The sequence below is a fragment of the Bombyx mori genome, chromosome 26, assembly GCF_030269925.1.
Source record: "Bombyx mori chromosome 26, ASM3026992v2".
In the NCBI taxonomy this organism is placed as follows: Eukaryota; Metazoa; Arthropoda; class Insecta; order Lepidoptera; family Bombycidae; genus Bombyx; species Bombyx mori.
This window is the reverse complement of record NC_085132.1, coordinates 8,714,645-8,735,989: the sequence shown is the minus strand read 5'-3', so window position 1 is coordinate 8,735,989 and position 21,345 is coordinate 8,714,645. Positions and strand designations below refer to the sequence as shown.

At 38.5% G+C, this 21,345-nt stretch overlaps 1 non-coding gene and 1 pseudogene across 2 annotated transcripts in view; both read right to left on the bottom strand.

The window, feature by feature from the left end:
- OARpseudo (octopamine receptor pseudogene) overlaps positions 1-21,345 on the bottom strand; it is a 45,316-nt pseudogene that overhangs the window by 19,026 nt on the left and 4,945 nt on the right.
- On the bottom strand, positions 9,787-9,859 carry Mir2774a-4 (microRNA mir-2774a-4). Its single transcript, NR_107351.1, has one exon. It is a non-coding gene; the product is annotated as a microRNA mir-2774a-4 (primary transcript).

The following is a 21,345-nucleotide window of genomic DNA, read 5'->3' as shown; positions in this document are numbered from 1 at the left end:
GCAAGTCTCGACGTTTGATCACCGGTCAAGGAATTTTAGGCCTTATTTCATTAGGGTTTGTCTCGTAATTGCCGGTTCTTTTCTTTTTTTTTGCCCTTGTAGGCAGGCGACCATATGGCCCACCTAATGGTGAGTGGTTACCGTCGCCCATGGACTTTAGCAATGCCAGGGGCAAAGCCAAGCCGCTACCTACCGCTTAATACTCTTCACAAGCCTCGTTTGAAGAAGCACATGTCATAGCGCTCGGGAAACACCGTGGATGGGAGCTTATTCCATAGCCGGATGGTACATGGCAAGAAAGACCTCTGGAAACGCACTGTCGATGAACGCAGCGGTTCCAGATAATACGGATGAACTCTGCTCCGATGGCGGGAGGTGCGACGATAAAAAGGAGATGAGGGGATCATCTCAAACAATTCCTCAGTTCTGCAACTATGGGACTGTTTTTATAAGATTCCATTTTGATAGGAATTTGCTTTGTCTGTTTTTGTCGCGATTTCGTTGTGCTTATTCCAGCCTAATAAGGCTAAAACGGAAACGCAGCTGGTGAAAAATGTTTCTAGAGCTGATGGGAAGTCAGGAAAGTCTATTAACCTAAAACTGCCGTAATCACCGTTGCCCCTCAAAGCATCTCGTCGAAGTTTCAATATTGAGTTCTCAGGTCAATGTAGCTTTAAAACTAGCACATGCCATGACTATTTCGCTTCAAAACGGGCGCGTGGTCCTTTACCAGGTTCTTAATTATTGTAGCTTAAAAAAATGCGGCTTTGATTTGTGTTACACATCGTTTTACTCCTTCACAATTCGTGAACAGATCTACAAGCTCGTATTTCTTTACCAAAATTAGCGCCTATCTGTTGTGTTTGGAGACAGTCTATACACATCGGTTGTCTTTTCATTTTCGCCACAACCACCTCGAACTCGTTTTTGCCTTGGCGGAACCTTTGCCAGGGCTTTATTACTGGTGGTAGGACCTCTTGTGAGTCCGCGCGGGTAGGTGCCTATTTCTGCCGTGAAGCAGTATTGCGTTTCGGTTTGAAGGGTGGAGCAGCCGTTGTACTTGAGACCTTAGAACTTATAGCTCAAGGTGGGTGGCGCATTTACGTTGTGGATGTCTATGGGCTCCAGTAACCACTTAACACCAGGTGGGCTGTGAGCTCGTCCACCTACCTAAGCAATAAAAAAAAAACCAAACTCTAGTGAACTATTAATGTCAAAAAAACATGCGGGTTGCTTAACAAATGATACTCATTTCATTCAAATCGGAAATATCAATAGATCAATCGTAGCTGGACTTAACGAACAATCACATGATTTTCTGATGACAAAGGCAACTATATATAATGGGCTTTTTCTGTAATTAAATTTCAATGTATTACCGATATTAACCCAGGGAAACGAATTGGTAACGAATGAAGATGGACACTTAAATCAAATATAAATTAAACGAATTATCACCCTGATGTTTCCAATTTCCGAACTTAATATCTCCGTTGTGGATAGGAAATAGCAGATACATTACACGGCTGTCAGTCGAGAACGGCTTTAGATCGTTCAGTAGCAGGTCCAATTAAACTGGAGCAAGGTTCGTTCAAAGCAAACTTGAAACATCACAGTTTTTGATTAACGGGCGGTTATCGGCGATTTCGATCAGTAACTAGTTGAGATATCGTTTATTTATTAACGGCGAAATTGATTGAAACGTACTCAATTTTTAAAGCACAATAATTTTTTTCATTTATTGCATTGATAGGTGGACGAGCTCACAGCCTACCTGTTGTTAAGTGGTTACCGCAGCTCATAGACATCTATAACGTAAATGCCGCCATTCACCTTGAGATATGAGTTCTAAGTCTCAGTATAGTTACAACGGCTGATACACCCTTCAAACCGAAACGCATTACTGCTTCACGGCTGAAAATAGGCGGGGCGGTGGTACCTACCCATGCGGACTTACAGGAGGTCCTACCACCAGTAATTAATTTTTAAAGTAATATTTTGTTAGTCTAATATATACGTTTAATGAGAAGGTAATATTTGTAGCTTCACATAGCATCATCACAAGTGCGGATGCGATTAGTAAGTAAGGGTAATAGTTCCGTCTAGCACCGACGAGCTTCAAACCGGTCGGACAAACTTTTTTTTCAGGCCGAGGAGCTAAACCTCATACGAGGTGTCCGCGTCTGGGGGGAGACGGTCTGCAGACGTTAGGAACAGTCCGCGGGCACATGGATGTTGTAGGGCCCTACCCACCAAACGAATCCCTTAGCACTCTCTTACCCGATCTCTGATCTCCGCCTGGGATCAGAACCCGGGTAGAGTAGGGGGGTTCCCGCGGTCAACACTACAGCCAGACTCGCAGAGCCACCCCGAGGACGTCCGACCGACGGGTCGTCGAGGAGATAGTCAACGAACGGTTAAGCAGGCCTAACTTACCATATATGTGTTGCATTACTGGTTCTAAATGTCATATTTTGTTTAGTTTTGTTGTTGTTAATTTAGCGATCCGCCCTCGCTTCAATTCGGAAACTGTAATTTATTATTGATTTCTCCACTATTTAATGGATGTTATTGTACATATAAACCTTCCTCTTCAATCACTCTATCTATTAAAAAAAACCGCACCAAAATCCGTTGCGTATTTTTAAAGATTTAAACATACATAGGGACAGATATAGGGACAGAGAAAGCGACTTTGTTTCATACTATGTAGTGATAAATAAAGTTTGGTTTCTTCCACTTCATATTAATGAAGAGAAACGGATTTTGCTACAAATTATGATTAAAAATATAAAAAATATATTAAAAACAAACAAATTATACATTAAGGCAATTCCAAAAGTGCGCTAAATTTCAAATCAACGCTAAAGATCGTAACCGAACACTGCAAGTGGCAATTGCACAAAAACTAGGTCTCGTAACGCAAGAGCGGGGTTCTCATATATTGTGGCCTATATTGTGCTTTTATCGGAGAGCACATTCTTTGCTCTGAGGAGGTTAATAATGTCGGTTCTAGGTAAGTAGTCCAGCACATGTCGAATTCGGGTTTAGACATAGACATTTAAAACATGAGGTAGTAAGCATTCACATGAGTCGCAGTGATGGGTTCACATTGTTCACACATTTGTATGTTTTTAATTTTATTTATTTATTACTTAGATGGGTGAACGAGCTCACAGCCCACCTGGTGTTAAGTGGATACTGGAGCCCATAGACATCTACGACGTAAATGCGCCACCCACCTTGAGATAATAGTTCTAAGGTCTCAAGTATAGTGACAATGACTTCTCTTCAAACCCAAACGCATTACTGCTTCACGGCAGAAATAGGCATGTTGGTGGTACCTACCCGCGCGGACTCACAAGAGGTCCTACCACCAGTAAACTGTTTATTCATTTTAATAAAAATAAATATCGAGTCGAGAAACTATGACGCTAATCCCTTAGTTGTTTGATAAAGATCGATCTACCCAAATTACCTTTTTTTTATTTTTTTTCGGGTAGAGGGCCGAACCTCCTACGAGGTCCCCGCGCAAAAGGGGCGCGCGGGGTATGTGAGACTCAACGATCTGCATGGTGTTGTGAGCATTACCTCCAACTCCCCGTTGTTTACCTAAGTGCCACGTTTTCTTCGTGGTTAATTTGTCAAGTCTAATTTCCGAGTTTTCTTTTGTGTTGTTAGGAGAGGGTACAGACACAACAACGCTAATGCTTGTAACTGTAACCTTGAGACAAGGTCGATGAGTTAATTGTATTGTAAAACGACTATTAGTAGGCAGCGGCTTGGCTCTGCCCTTGGCATTGCTGAAGTCCACGGGCGACGGTAACCACTCACCATCAGGTGGGCCATATGTTCGTCTGCCTACAAAGGCAATAAAAAAAATAAAAAAAAATTCCACCCAAGTTTCTCTTTAGAAACAGCCTATGGTACCTTCTCGTGCGGACTTATGTGCTCTCTAGCATCTGTAAATCTTGGTTGAAAATCGCACTGTCCTACTATATTAGGTAGGCTGGCAGCGCTTGACACCGTTTTGGCTTTGCCCCTGGCACTGCTGACGTGCATGAGCGACGGTAACCATTCACCGTCAGGTGGGCCGTATGGTCATCTGACTAAGAAGGCAAAAAAAAATATTCAGAGAAAACTGTCCACTAAAGCTGTGGAGTATTTACTGGTAGTAGGACGTTTTGTGAGTCTGCACGGGTAGGTACCACCGCCTTGCCTATTTACGCCGTGAAGCAGTACTGCGTTTCGGTTTGAAGGGTGGGGCAGCCGTTGTAACTATACTGAGACCTGAGAACTTATATCTCAAGGTGGGTGACGCATTTACGTTGTAGATGTCTATGGGCTCCAGTAACCACTTAACACCAGGTGGACTGTGAGTTCGTCCAACCGTTTAAGCAATAAAAAAAACTGCTAATTACTATATTCGCCCTATAAGACACATACCAGAAAAAATTGCTTGGTGCTATTCTAGGTGGTAATCACACGGCCTGTATAGATGAATGAACATAAAAGGCACTTAGGTTTCTTAATCGCATTGCGCGGTGATGAAATTCTAGTTTACATTACTACTACATTAGAACAAGAAACCATTGATGAGAATAACTTAATTTTGATTGATCACCATAGCGACTTTTGCTATGCCTTGCTTTTCTATAATGCGTTACAAGACGATAACTCTATTAAGGGTAAGATTTATGTAAACCACATATTTTTTTTATTGCCTTTTTAGGCAGGCGAACGTACGGCCCACCTGATGGTGAGTGGTTGCCGTCGCCCATAGACTTCAGCTATGTCAGGGGCAGAGCCAAGCCGCTGCCTACCGTTGAGTACTCTCCACAAGCATCGTTTGAAGAAGGGGCCTAGGAGGAGGATTTAATTGTTCATGTTAATTTTTTAAGTAAGTCCAATAGTTTCGGAGAACTCATGATGACTAAGTGGGATCTGATTCAATAGAACCTATGTTCTCGCTAACAAGCCGAAGCGAGGTCAACACGAAAAACTATACTTTCTATTTCGGTAACCAGAATAGCTCTATTATGCTGTTTATTCGTTTAAGACTATATTGGAGTTGGCTGATCGTAGGTCAAGGTTTCTGAAATTACCTCAACTCACACGCCAACACCGCCCTTGGCCGAACGCAACCTTCAATAGACTTCGAAGGGTTCACTGTATAATTTCTTGAATTGTTTATTTCTGTAAATAGTTTTTGTTTTGGCGAAAATAGACACAAAATTTCGGACCCACGTGCTTAAATCGACTCTCAAATGTTGTAGACAATGTGGACGAGCTCATAGCCTACCTGTGTTAAGTGGTTACTGAAGCCCACAGACATTTACAACGTAAATGCGCCACCCACCTTGAGATGTAAGTTCTAAGGTCTCAAGTATAGTTACAACGGCTGCCCGACCCTTCAAACTGAAACGCATTACTGCTTCCTGGCAGAAATAGGCAGGGTGGCGGTACCTACCCGTGCGGACTCACAAGAGGTCCTACCACCAATTTTGAATTTTAAATTTTGAAGCCGTTCAAAAATATGTGAAGATTTTTACGATTAGGTGAACGTATAGTGATTTTTTTTGCCTACCCTCCGTTGTAGGTAGGCCAATATACGGTCTACCGCTGAGGGCTTACATTAGCATCGACATCAGTAAAGCCAGGAGTAAAAGCAAGCCATTGCCTACCATTGTGCTCTCTCCGCAAACCTTGCTTGAACAAGGATGAAGTAAATGCTGCAAAAGTCATTAATTTTCATAATGATCAAGTTTTCAGGCCACTTTTGTTTCCTACCTAAGCTGATGGTTTTGAGAGACCACATCAGCGTCACCATGCGAGTAGGTGAGCTCACGGGGCTCAAATCTGACGTTGTTGCTAACACGAACCCTAGCAAGAGTCGTGCTTCGCAGAATCTACCACCGGATCAAAAACGCAGCCCACTGAGAAGATCCGGCGGGAACCTCTGTGGGCTGTGTCCGCCGAGTTCTTCGTCGCAAGCGACGGGTTCGACCAGAACGGTTACCAGTGCTTGGGGTACCTAAAAGCACCGTTAGTGGATCGGGAGGATCCTGTTGACCATTCGGGAATGTAGTTCCATCATACATAATATATGAAATTCATTTTCATTAAAAAAAAAATATAATTATTGCATGTTATGCAATACGATTCTAATTATTACGTGTAATAGATTAGTACCGAATAGCACATAGTTCATCATCGTTAAAAACAACTGGTATTAGCTCACACCATTGTTCTGTATCTTAGTATAACAAAGTCATCGTGACGTTCACAAAACTGACCCACCAAAACAATACAAGCTACTTGCTGCTTATTACATACTAGCGGACCGCCCCAGCTTCGCTTGGGAAATAGCGCACGCGATGTAAAGAATTTTAGGTAATTTTGTTACACATTGGGTTACATTATTGGAGTTTCAGTAAGGATCCCTAATTTTTTTTAAAATATAATAAATATAGCCTATGTCACCCGGGGATAGCGTAGCTTTCCAAAAGTGAAATAATTTTTTAAATCGGTTCAGTAGTTTCGGAGCCTATTCAATACAAACAAACAAACAAATCTTTCCTCTTTATAATATTAGTATAGAGTATAGATTTAGCGTGTAACTAAACTGCTGTGTGCGTTTATGTGATGTAAGTATCGTTTTGATAATCAATTCCATTTCTTGTTCAGGGGAAATGAATTGTTTCACTGGTGGTAGGACCTCTTGGGAGTCCGCACGGATGGGTATCGCCACCCCGCCTATTTCCGCCGTGAAGCAGTAATGCGTTTCGGTTCGAAGGGTGGGGTAGCCGTTGTAACTATACTGAGACCTTAGAACTTATATCTCGAGGTGGGTGGCGCATTTACGTTGTCTATGGGCTCCAGTAACCACTTAACACCAGGTGGGCTGTGAGCTCGTCCATCCATCTAAGCAATAAATTAAAAAAAAACCTTAACATGTGTGGTAGGATTTCGAATTAGAATGTTAATACAATTAAAATATACACACACTAGCTTGTACCCGCGATTTCGTCCGCGTGGAATAGTTACTTTGGAATAACGCTAAATTTTACCCGCGACTTCACTTACGTAGACGGTGAAAATATCTTTGAATGTGAATGCTATGGAGCTATTTAAGGAACCAAAATCACGATTTTTAAACGACTTCAAAAGAGGAGGTTATCAATTCGACCACCATTTTTTTATCTATATAAATAAATAAATAAATAAATATTTACTAACAGTTACGCCACGTTAACTGGTCCCGTGATAAGTTCGTAAAGAACTTGTGTTACAGGTACCAGATGACGGAAATAAATGTAAGATTTTTATTATACACATACACATATTTAATATACATCCATAACCCTGGAAAAGACATTTATATTTATCATACAAATATCTTCCCTTGGCGGGATTCGAACCCGCGACCCCCTTGTGTAGTGACCATGTCACTTACCACTACACCAGACGGCCGTTATCTATGTATGTATGTATGTTGAACCTGATTTTGAAACATTCCTTATTAGTGCTCGGCTCGTATTGGTCTTGGCGTGATGTTATATAGCCTTCCTCAATAAATAGGCTATCTAACACTGAAATATTTTTTTAAATCGGTCAAGTAATTCTTGAGATTAGCTTGTTCAACCAAACAAACAAACAAACTCTTCAGCTTTATAATATTAGTATAGATTCTGAAAAAGAGGTCGTTATTATAGTGCTGTGAGGTGATCACTGATGCTTTGAATTGGGTTTTTTTTTAATGCTCTTGTGGGCAGACGTGCCCACCCACTGCAGCAGGCCCACCTGATGGTGAATGGTTACCGTCGCCCATGGACTTCAGCAATGCCAGGGGCAGAGCCAAGCCGCTGCCTACCGTTTAATACTCTCCACAAGCCTCGTTTGAAGAAAGGCATGTCATAGCGCTCGGGAAACACCGTGGAAGGGAGCTCATTCCATAGCCGGATGGTACGTGGCAAAAAAGACCTCTGGAAACGCACTGTGGATGACCGCAGTGGTTCCAGGTAGTATGGATGAACTCTACTCCGGTGGCGGGTGGTGCGATGATAAAAACGAGATGCCGGTATCATCTCGAACAATTCCTGGGTTGGAGACACATCCCACGATTAACTTTCTTGTTATTGAACATGCAAAATTCCATGTGTTTTTGGAGATTAATTCAGCTTTGCCACATATGTATATATTAATATCATATATGCAATGTTCTAGTTTATATGTAAGTTAATTGTGTGCCTTTTTCATACGTTTGCGGAAGTTAAAAGTCGATTTTTTTAAAGAAAATTCTGCTTATAACTAGATAAATAACGTTTCAAAGACTAAGTTGATGGTTCATCGAATAAAAATTTGATATTCATCTCTAAATATCCACGTTATGTGCAACTTCTTTTTTATTTTATTGGCATAGTCGACAGAAGAGTATACGGCAAAACTGATGATATGTAGTCACAGTGGCACTTGGAAATTAGCTATCCTGGAGACACAGCTAAGTCAATCTAGACGGGTAATGGACTGAATTTACTGTTCCCCAAACTGAAATCGAAGTTCATGACTGCTTTGTCAATCAAAATTTGAAAGAACAGATCGGCACTTCGCTGCTTTGACCAATAGTTTATTCATTCCTTTATATGTACATATGTCTACAATTATAAATTAATCAAACTGTATAATACTTCAATTTGGTTTTAACTGCTGATTTTCGGTATAATTATGAATGTCAAAGTTGCATAATCTTAACTGCATACAATGTGCTTTCAATAAAGTTGATATCAATTGAATAGATTATTCAACTCATCTATGAATTAGCGTCTCTTGTTCTACATAAAACTTAACCCAAATAGAAGTCGTCGTGGCCTAAAGGATAAGACGTCTGGTGCAATCGTATCTAGCGATACACCGGTGTTCAAATCCCGCAGGCGGGTACCAATTTTTCTAATGAAATACGTACTTAGCAAATGTTCACGAATGACTTCCACGGTGAAGGAATAACATCGTGTAATAAAAATAAAACCCGCAAAATTATAATTTTCGTACTTACTGGTGGTAGGACCTCTTGTGAGTCCGCACGGGTAGGTACCACCGCCCTGCCTATTTCTGCCGTGAAGCAGTAATGCGTTTCTGCTTGAAGGGTGGGGCAGCCGTTGTGACTATACTGAGACCTTAGAACTTATATCTCAGGGTGTGTGGCACATTTACATTTAAGTTGTAGATGTCCATGGGCTCCAGTAACCACCAAGTTCATGACTGCTTCGTAGCAGAAATGGTAACCGCAATACGTGTATGCTTACGTCCTACAACCTACAGATACATTCAAACACATTCGTTTAAATATTATCTGATATTAACCACATTCCCAATTATCGGTCAACCGAACAAGAAATCAAATCTCTCGCGATTCACTGTCCCGTTAATTATTGGTTGCATTAATAGATTATCTTAAGTTAATTCTCGAGATAAAGCCGTCGGTATCAGTTTTGGAACTAAGCATTCCATATTATTGTACAATTATACCTATATAAGCAGATCGTTTAAAGAATAAGCTCTTTCAATAGATGAACTAGTGACAGTAAATTTTAAGTAAGGTAAAAAGTTACGGTGGTAAGGTATAGAGTTGCGGTGGTAAGGTAAGGAGTTACGGTGGCAAGAAGTAAGGTAGAATGGTAAGAGAGAAAGTTACATTGGTAGAAAGGTATGGGTATGGTAGAAATATTAAAGGTTAGTTATGCTATTAGCTGTTTTGGAGTTTTGTATATATTAGCTGTTTTGGAGAGATATACGACAAAGGGACGATCTTCCACCGAGCAGGTAATATTGCTCGGTAGACCGACGGTCCGAATGTTGTTGTTCGGAACTTGTATATATGCGCTTTATCTTGAAAATGTCGTAAGCGAGATTCAGGCATCTGTCAATTATCTTGCGTTGTATGACGGCTACTCGCCACACTGTCTTATTCGACACAAAATTGAGAGAGACAAGCAGTTCTTAAGATGGCATTATAATGAGTCTCGTTCGAAATGGCTTGTTGGATATAATTGCTTACTTTTAGTATGATGGATTATGTCGCTGTGTTGCGTAACTTTCCCATAAGAGAGTTCATGTTTGGTGATTCTGAATATGACGATTGTATTTCTTATTGTCGGTTGACGTAATTTGAACTAACCAAAACCACATGTATTCAGAACTTAACAAAAGACTATTGATTGCTGTAGAGTGTAGAGCAGTGTTTCCCAACCTTTTTTGTGCCTCACTGTAATATTTCTTAAATTTTTATGGCCCCCATACATAATTTTTAACATTACTATTTAAAAAAATAAAATAAAAAAATAATGATAAGATATATAAATAAATAATAAATAAATTATTTTAATTAATAAATTTATATTTTATAATAATAAATAAGATAAAATTAAAAACAAAAACCAGACCTCTTAAATACTTTGTGTATTAATTGTATGTTTATTTACGGAGATATGTATGTGTGTATGTATGTGTATATGTATGTGTACATATACATATATCTATATGTATTTCACTGGAATGGTACACCGCGCGTAGTTCGTTTCCAAATGATTCTTCTCCACCTGATGGTTGTCTGGAAGAGATCGCTCTTAGCGATAAGACCGCCAATTGTACTTTTTTGTGTTTAATGTATCGCACTGTTTATTTGTTTTTTGGTGTACAATAAAGAATACTCTTTCTCTCTCTCTCTCTCTCTCTCTTAGTTTCAATACGTCTGCAATATTAATTATGTAATCAAAATTAAAAAAAGAAGCTATTTTAAAATTTAAGTATAACAGCCTAAAAGGTAGGCAGCGGCTTGGCTCTGCCCCTGGCATTGCTGAAGTCCATGGGCGACGGTAACCACTCTCCATCAGGTGGGCCGTATGCTCGTCTGCCTACAAGGGCAATAAAAAAAAAAAAAAAAAGTGTAATTACGTCATTGCTCATATATTATATTCAGAAAAGATAGACTTCCAACCCGTAATATTTTCGGTAAAACTTCAGACTCATCTTTGGAACTTTTCAATATGTATGTATACACATTATATTTTTTCCACACAATTCAACAACGATTACGCTGCTAAATTTAAAACTCACCGAAAATAAACACGAAAAACCTTTCGTAATAGACTACTAATTTTTTCCGGGACATCTGTCCGGCTTGATGAGGAACAAGACCTTAAGTCCAAGCAGCAGGGCATGAAATCCGTTGATAATTTATCATGATTTATTATAACCCGGAGTTCGGGGCTGTGAATGAGAAGGGTACAAATACAATGACGGTTTCAAATTTAGAATTATTTGTGCGTCTACTAATACTCGGTACGCTTTTTTTTTGTTTTTCACCAACAAAAGGGTCGTTTTCAAATTTAGCCGCGAAAAAAGTAACGATTTCATGAATTTCAACTTTCTCCAAAATTCCATATTTTTTTTGTATTTAGGCATTTTCAGAATAAAAAATGCTTCATCATAATCGAGTCAATCAATCATTTATTGATAATATAATATAATATTCACTTTATATTTTTCATGCGGTGGACCGACCAAATTTTTTTTTGTTTTTGTTTTTAACAATCACGCCACGTCAACTATTCCCGTGCTAAGTTCGTAAAGAACTTGTGTTACAGGTACCAGATAACGGATATAAATGTAAGATTTTTATTATACACATACATATATTTAATAGACATCCATAACCCTGGAAAAGACATTTATATTTATCATACAAATATCTTCCCTTGGCGGGATTTGAACCCGTGACCCCCTTGTGTAGTGACCATGTCACTTACCACTACACCAGACGGCCGTGATTGGTAGTTTTATGGGGCAGAGAGTGATAAAAGCAAAATTTTTACCGGTAAAAAGAAAATGACGTGTTTCATTACATTTGAATTAAGAAAAAAATACGCCTTATGGGCCAGAGAGTGAGCGATACCAGGAAAATTTGATCCGGTAAAAATTTTAAGTGTTTCATTTTTCAGAATAAAAAAAAATACACCGGTTAAAGAGCGGGGTGCGTCTAATTAAAAACGCGCAAGGCTATATATAGAATTCGTGGGATTTCTCATAACATTATTTCTAAAAACTAACAATGAAATATGAGTTTTTCCGTCAACCTATAAAGGGACAAATCGTAAAGAAACTCTTATCCACTTCAATATCATATTTTTTCCGATCTCACGTGTACTGTCAAAAGCAAAAGAAATATACACACATTAAATTTAGTAGTGTGAAAAAGAAGGCTCGATCCTCTAATATTTATTACTCAGCGAATCCGTTGGCTAGTCATCTAGTGCTAAGTAACGTATACCCATTTCTTCAGGTCCTAGTCATACCCATTAAATGTATCGATGTATTTGGTACATCCACCCCCCTAGGCCTATTCCTACCTATTTGCCCAGGTGACACCGGAAAAGCCTTCGAGCCACAAGTGATAGTTTGTTCATTTAAAATAGTTAGTATGTTTCTATACTGTGAAATACATTAAAACACATATTATACATATGTTGCGGCTGGTTTCTAGTTTGTTTCTAGTTAGAACAATGTAATTCTGTTTTGAGGAAGCTGAAAATAGGTGGCGAAACAGGAAAAGAAACTGTACGGTGACAGTGACAGAAAAAAAAGGATAAGGAAAATCTTACAAAGGCTTTGGTGAAACTCTATTCTTTTAGTAGATTAAAATATAAATAAGGGTGCTTACTTAATACTAGTGGCCCCGCAGTAGTCGAAATTCGACTATAATTAATTGAAATTATAATTTTAAACATTATTATGGTTCTATTGTTAAACACTATTATATTTCGATAATATTATCACAGTATTCGCTAAAACTGCACTATAGATCAATAATATTATTGACAAACAATATTAATCTATTTTCAATTGGACCACAGACTAAAACATAACAAAAGTTTCCCAATTGACAGTAAACAAAGAGTATATTTTTATGTATGTGTTGTGTCAAATACATGGTAGTGTGTGTAATGTTTTCTTTATTGATTTAAAGCATATTTCATGGATTATTTAAAAAAAAAATTAGCATTGTGCACTTCTTCTCTATATTCTCTATAAGTGTGGAAAATTTCATTCTCCTCAAGTACGCGCAATTTTCGTAAAAAAGGGATACAAAGTTTTTGCTTCACGTATAAATATATAGATAAATTAAAGGAAACGTTTTTAAATACATTAGGAAGAGGATTCTATGCTTCTAGACGCAGCTTGCCAATTGTGAAACTTAATTATTTTTTTATTACTTAGATGCGTGGACAAAGTCATAGCCCACCTGGTGTTAAGTGGTTACTGGAGCCCAGAGACATCTACAACGCAACGCCACCGACCTTGAGATATAAGTTTTAAGGTCTTAGTACAGTTACAACGGCTGCCCCACCGCTCAAACCGAAACGCATTACTGCTTCAGGACAGAAACAGGCAGGGCGGTTGTATCTATTCGCGCGGACTCACAAGTCCTACCATCAGTAAAAAAGACCCAGAAACGCGACCCACTGAGAAGATCCGGTGAGAAACTTAGTGGGCTGTGTCTGAGGGTTAATTTGCTCGTCGAGCCCTTCGTCGCAAGCGACGGTTTCGAGGTGAACAATGACCGGAGAGGGTTGAGATGACGGCTGATAAAAGAGAATGGAAGAGAAAAATTAGCTGTGCCGATCCCACCTAGTGGGATAAGGTGGAGAAAAAGAAGAAGCTCGCTTAAACCATATAGCCTTTGATCTCTCGATATAGTATTTTTTTTATTTAAAAAAAAATCCTTTTTCATTATTTTCCGACATTGAGATTTTCCTTCAAGCAAACGTTACCTTACTAAGAAAAATATAAGATGTTTCCCCACGTATTCAGTACGTGACCTAACGCTCGTGATAAAGTCGTGCCCAGAAATGGAAAAAAGTAATACATTTTCCCCTTTTTCAAGCGGCGTCTGAAAATTACTATTATTTTGATTTACGACACTTGAAAATGATACAGAGTTTAGTTTTCAACAAACCGGCAAAGTTTTTCTATATATGGCATATAGAGGGCAATAGAATCTATTGTGTCGCTCTACGCCATATTTGATTTGGAGGTTTATCTGTGTGTTTGTTTTATAAATATTTTAGGCAGGATTTTCGTTCTGGTAACAGAAATGACCTAAAACCATGACCAAATATGGGGTTTCGCGATTCGTAGAATTAATTAATATTACTTTTACGGTTTAATCTCGCAAATTTTTTTTGTCTTATATTATTCCCGACCCGGCCTCATATTATTCTCGAATACTTCACAATGTTCGTGGTCACGGATGATAAAGATGACATTCGAATATTGTGCTAACATTGTGTTACAAAGCTGTAAATAATACAAAAGTTGGGAAATGAAAAAATGACAAAAAAACGCAATATTATTTTTAATCAAATATAACAAATATATTGTTTCTAGAATTTCTATTTTGATTATCGTGTACGTTTATAAACATTTTCTCAGTCTAGTTACAACGGCTGCCCCACTCTTCAAACCGAACCGCATTACTGCTTCACGGCAGAAATAGGTACGGCGGTGGTACTTACCCGTGCGGACTCACAAGAGGTCCTACCACCAGTGGCAAAATGGCATAGAGCAGACCTTCACGTAGAGTCAGCTTTTGGTGTCCTAAGTTCAAGCAGAAGTTTCAAGTGCCTCGTTTCCTTAAATAAAAATGAAAAATCAAAGCTAAATTATGAACACTAGTGGCCCCGCAGTAGTCGAAATTCGACTATAATTTATTGAGATTATAAGTTTAAACATTATTATGGTTCTATTGTTAAACACTATTATAATTCGATAATATAATCACAGTATTCGCCAAAACTGCACTATAGATCAATAATATTAAAGACAAATAATATTAATCTATTTTCAATTCGACCACAGACTTTAAGCAATAACAAAAGTTTCCCAATCGACAGAAAACAAGGAGTGTATTTTTATGTATGTGTCGTGTCAAATACACAGTAGTGTGTGTAATGTTTTCTTTATTGATTTAAAGTATATTTCATGGATTATTTAAAAAAAAAATTAGCATTGTGCACTCCTTCTCTATATTCTCTATAAGTGTGAGAAATTTCATACTGCTCCGTCCGCGCAATTTTCGTAAAAAGGGGTACAAAGTTTTTGCTTCGCGTATTAATGTATAGATAACTAAATTTCGCTGAACGCATAGAAGTTTTTATGGAAAGAATTTGCAAATTTTACAACGTGCCGTATCTAGAAATGATGCAAAGAGATACGACGCTATCAAATCGGGGCGCGATAATGTTGATGTGTCGGGAACGCGAGCATCAGAAGCTCTCACTTGGAGTTCGTTAATTAAAACAAATATTTGTTATTAAACGAATACAGTAAATGTTCAGTGGTGTAAATCTATTCGAATTACACATCAATTACAAACATCTCTTGTAAGCCTATTCAAATTACAAAAGATATCTGAAATACGAACACTTAAATTTAATCTGAATTAAAACAGATAATTCATGCTCGTGCTCTGAGGAATTATTCGAGATGATACGGGCATCTCGTTTTTACCATCGCACCACCCACCACCGGAGTAGAGTTCATCCATACTACCTGGAGCCACTGCGGTCATCCACAGTGCGTTTCCAGAGGTCTTTTTTGCCAAGTACCATCCGGCTATGGAATGAGCTCCCCTCCACGGTGTTTCCCGAGCGCTGTGACAGGTCCTTCTTCAAACTAGGCTTGTGGAGAGTATTGAGCGGTAGGCAGCGCCCTTCGCATTGCTGAAGTCCATGGGCGACGGTAACCACTCACCACCAAGTGGGCCATATGCTCGTATGCCTACAAGGGCAATAAAAAAAATCATAATAATACAAAGCCATTGAATGATTATACAGTTAATTTAATTATCACTATACAACTTTGTAAATAATGCAACTGCTTACAATTTTAGGTGATACCAGTTTGAAATCGTCGTGGCCTAAAGGTTAAGAAGACGTCTTTGCATTCGTATTAAGCGACGCACCGGTGTTCGAATCTCAGGCAGGTACCAAACTTTTTTAATAAAATTCGTACTCAACAAATGTTCACGATTGACTTCCACGGTGAAGGAATAACATCGTGTAATAAAAATTAAACCCGCAAAATTATAATTTGCGTAATTACTGGTAGTAGGACCTCTTGTGAGTCAGCGTGGGTAGGTTCCACTACCCTGCCTATTTCTGCCCGTGGGGCAGCCGTTGTATCTCTACTTGAGACCTTAGAACTTATATCTCAAAGTGGGCATTTACGTTGTAGATGCCTATAGGCTCCAGTAACCAATTAACATCAGGTGTGCTGTGAGCTCGTCCACACATCTAAGCAATAAAAAAGAAAACTACGGACGCTGACTTTAATCCATTCTACCACTAATAATATAACATATTTTGTTAAATAATAACCCTGTTTTAATATAGTAATTATAAACACAAAACTGAAGTGTCCTCATCAGTGATTCGTCGATAGACAACTCTTCATCGAGTCTATATGTCGTGAATTAATTTTCAATTAATTTCTCATTGGACCGGACTGAATTTATTAGTTTTATTTAACAGACCGTTTTCAATTCCAATTTTTTAATGAACAGACCGACATTTCGCTGAATTTGTGCTTTGATCAATAGTTTATTCATTCCTTTATATTATTACTAGCTGTCCCGGCAAACATTGTTTTGCCATATATAAGATTTCTAGGGAATTTCTAGTGTAGAAAAAAAAACTAACTTATTGTAAGTGTGTAAGGATGTGGTAAATGAGTGAAAGAGACACGTAGCGCTGTGAACGTTGAGGGAATATATAATAAAAATAACAAAACCTTATTCAACCACATAATACCTCATTATAACAAAAAAAAAGTCTAAATAAAAAAAAAATATGTTAGGGGTGGACAACCCACTTAAGGGTATGAAAAATAGATAGTAGCCGATTCTCAGGCTTACTGAATATGCATAAAAAATTTCATGAGAATCGGTCAAGCGGCTTCGGAGGAGTATGGGAACGAACATTGTGACACGAGAATTTTATATATTAGATGTACATAGTATGTCTACAATGATAAATACACGAACTGTATAATACTTCAATTTGGCTTTAGCTGCTGATTTGCGGCATAATTATGACGGTTAAAGTTCCGTAATCACATATACATACAATGTGCTTTCAATAATTTTGATATCAATTGAATAGATTATTCAATTCATCTATAAATTAGCGTCTCTTGTTCTACATAAAACTTAACTTACTATCTACATGCTTACGACCCTGTCTTTGAGGAACTAATGAATCCTTCTTGAAGGCGATTTATCATAATAGTCGGTTAGTATTAGCAGAGCAGTCGTAGTCATGTAGAATGCTTTTTTTTATTGCTTAGGTAGATGGATGACTCACAGCTCACCTGGTGTTAAGTGGTTACCGGAGCCCATAGACATCTAGAACCTAAATGCCGCCACTCACCTTGAGATATGAGTTCTAAGATCTCAGTATAGTTACAACGGCTGCCCCACCCTACAAACCGAAACGCATTACTGCTTCACGGCAGAAATAGGCAGGGTGGTGGTACCTACCTGCGCGGAGTCACAAGAGGTCCTACCACCAGTGAAATGCTTGTTTATTATAGCGCTGACAGCTGTTCCATAATTCGAGAACTGAGGCCTGGGGCACGCGCTCGTTAAGTGGGGTTTTGTTAACATTTTCCACCTGATCAGTCCAGCGCATGGGGCTTCGCCCACGAGGTCCCATGACCTTCATTTACATCTGTTTTACTTACTACCTTACTGCTGCCCATCGCGATACATGTCCAAAATACCAGAGAATCCTGGACTGCCCTTTGGGCTAGGCAGAAGGCGCATGGAACTTAAAAAGGAATCTTCACAAAAATCACTTTTGGAACATTACAATTCGCGTTAATTCAAAAGTAACACACTAATTTTAAAACCAAAAATGATTATGCTTTTAATCAACGACTATCATAAAATAACATAATTTAGTTATTAAAACATATCGGGATGTTTGATACTTAAATTTTTACATATTGTTACGTGCTGGGGTTCGCGATAAATAAAATTTCTACCGAAGTGCAGATTACGACTCTATTTAAGTTAAAACACTCACATAACAATTTAAAATTCTCAATTCACTTCTTCTGCTTCGCTTCAGGTGATCCGTTCGCTGTTTCGCTTCGAGTGCTTCCAATTACTAACTGCCTTCGTGACATTCCTGCAATGCTTTTATAGTCTATACGACATCCCTAAAATTATCGAGAACATTCCTCACAAGTCGAGTATTTTCGATATGCGTTTCCGCCCTTTAACAATAGATGGCGTTGTACTTCTCGAGCTTTTCGGCGTTACTAGTGCTTTTAATATTCGTTTCTGCTATTCGGCGATAGATGGCGCTACTGTTACTGGTGTAACAATATTACATTCCAACGTTTATAAGTCTGTACTCTAGTTCTCATAGTACATACAGGTTATCTTAGTTCCGGGTCAGATGGCTGTGTTTGATTTGGCAACGATACCTTAGTTTTCATTATAACTAGTATTGTGATTTGCTCATCTTCCATTTCAGGCTTTAAGAAGTCGTTGAGAAATCATACCACTCGAAATAACGAGGAATTCGAGAACGTTCCATGAAGCACGAACAATGTTTAAAATCTAATTAAGAATGTTATTTCTTAATTCATAACATCAAATCTCACATTGGTAGGCTCACAGCGGTAGGCAGCGGCTTGGTTCTGCCCCTGGAATTGCTGAAGTCCATGGGCGACGGTACCCACTCACCATCAGGTGGGCCGTATGCTCGTCTGCCTACAAAGGCAATAAAAAAAGAAAAAAATTCGATTTGTGAAATACGCTTTAAGAAAATTACGAGTTTCGTCAAATATTTTCTGCAATAAAATCTCTGATAAACAGATGAAATAAATAATTTGCTAATAGCCTCTGACATCATACGAAGGGCGCCACACTTTCGTTACAGCAGCTTAGCACGCGATTTTTATTTTTAACGTTTTATAGCCTGTGCTATATAGCCTTTTTAATAAATGCTCTAACTCTGATTTAGCCTTGTACATTTTTCTGCGTAAAAAAAAAGCGTTATATTTTTGACGCACTAACCGGCTGAGATATATTTCGCGTATTACGATTCAAATTTAATTAAGTTTGATAATTGCCGACATTAAAATTAAAAGTAATGGTCGTCGCAATTTTAGGTCATTATTTACAAGCTACTCAAGTGGTGATGACGACCTTTCATCTTTAAAAGTGCCTCAAAGGTCCGGAGCTACAGCTTAAGAGAATGATCTGAATGTTGTCACCTTAAGTCATGAGGTCTCTATTACGTTTGTCCCCACGCTTAAGTCGAACCGATATGATTGGTTCAAGTGTAAAAGTCGTGCGTAGAACATTGATATAGTATCTTTATTGGATACTAGCGACCTGCCCTCGCTTCGCTTTGGAAACATTAAAACACACATGAAACCAAAAAAGAAAAATAAAAAATAAATAAAAAAAAGTAGCCTATGTTCATCAGGGACAATGTCGGCTTCTAATGGAAAAAGAATTTTTCAAATCGGTCCAGTAGTTTCAGAGCCTATTCGAAACAAACAAACAAACAAATCTTTCCTCTTTATAATATTAAGTATAGATTACTACACGCGAGTTATACGTTCTAGGTATTGGATGCCCTTAAAGCTGTCGTTTGCTGATCAGATATGCTAGAATAACTATACTTGAGACCTTAGAACTTATATCTCGAGGTGGGTGGCATATTTAATGTCTATGGGCTCCAGTAAGTACCTAACGCCAGGTGGGCTGTGAGTTCGTCCACCCATCTAAGGAATAAAAAAAATGGTGGAAGAAAAATCAATTGTTGCCTAACACTGACAGTGCAAATCTTCGGGAAATTCAAAACCATCGCTGCAAACACACTTCAAAGAATAGAAAGGACCTCTGCTTTGAGCCAATAAAGCACCGAGTTTGGTATTCGCTTTTACGAGGTCGTATCAAAATAAATTTGGCCCGAAACACCAAAAAACACCCTTTAGATAACATTCACATATTTCCTTCCCTCCGTTAAATTTAATATTGTTTTCCTCAATTACAGTGATTAATTAAAGAGACGTTTATAGACTGGGTTTTACAGAATTAATTAATGATACAGCGCTAATTTGATATTCAGATCAGGTGCTTATTTTACTCTTGGGCTTATGATGTTTTGGGGGAAAATATTGGTAACTAAACGCACGCCGCGGTTCCACTCGCGATGTATTAAATTTTTTTGCTTGTTATTGCTTAGATGTGTGGATGAGCTCACGGCTGACTTGGTTTTAAGTGGCTACCGGAGCCCATTAAAATTAACAACTTAAGAGTCACCACCCATCTTGAGACTACCGAGACTAAATAATTAACTACTGGTAGTAGGACGGCTTGTGTAGATCCTTCCGCTCGGGTAGATACCACCACTCTGCCTATTTCTGCCGTGAAGAAGTAATGCGTTTCGGTTCGAAGGGTGGGGCAGCCGTTGTAACTATACTGAGACCTTAGAACTTATATTTCAGGGTGAGTGGCGACATTTATGTTGTAGATATCAATAGGCGCCGGTAACCATTTCAGACGAGGTGGCCCTTGAGCACGTCTAACTAAGCAATAAAAAAATAAAAAAAAGCTTTTAAGTTCTAAGTCCCAGTTTTATGGCATTAGCGGCTGCCTCATCCTTCAAACCAAACGCGCATTACTCTAATTCAATGCTTCATTCAGAAATAATGAAACGCGTTGCATTTTTCCAGCGTACGGAGTTGTTCGTGTCGCTCTTTAATCAATAAGTTATCATTCGATTTTTATATCAGTAGGTACGTAAAAATTACTTTCGATTAACTTACTCCATACATTATTAGAGCAAACATCCCCGGCGTTGCCCGGGACATTTCTTTTACCATAATTATGTTTTAATTAGCGTTATAAATTGCTTGCCGAAATTTCACTAAAATCAGTTCTGATATTTTTGTCAAATTATTTAACTACCATCCATATGTTTACTATAGATGTATTTATATTATTAAACTTATTTATATTAGTATTTTTATGGACAAAATAATATAATTCCTGTGCTGTAGAGACCCAGAAATCGTTTGTCGAGTTACCTAACCCTAAGGAGTTATGGAATCTTCACCATATTACTGAGAAATAGACCAACGTGTTCAGCAGTAAAGTGAAAAAATATCTAACAGAAAAAAAATCTCCATTGGAATCGACAGGGTCATCCGTGGCTATCGCACCATCTCTTTCGAGGCGGCGTGTGTACTGGCTGGGACGCCGCCTTG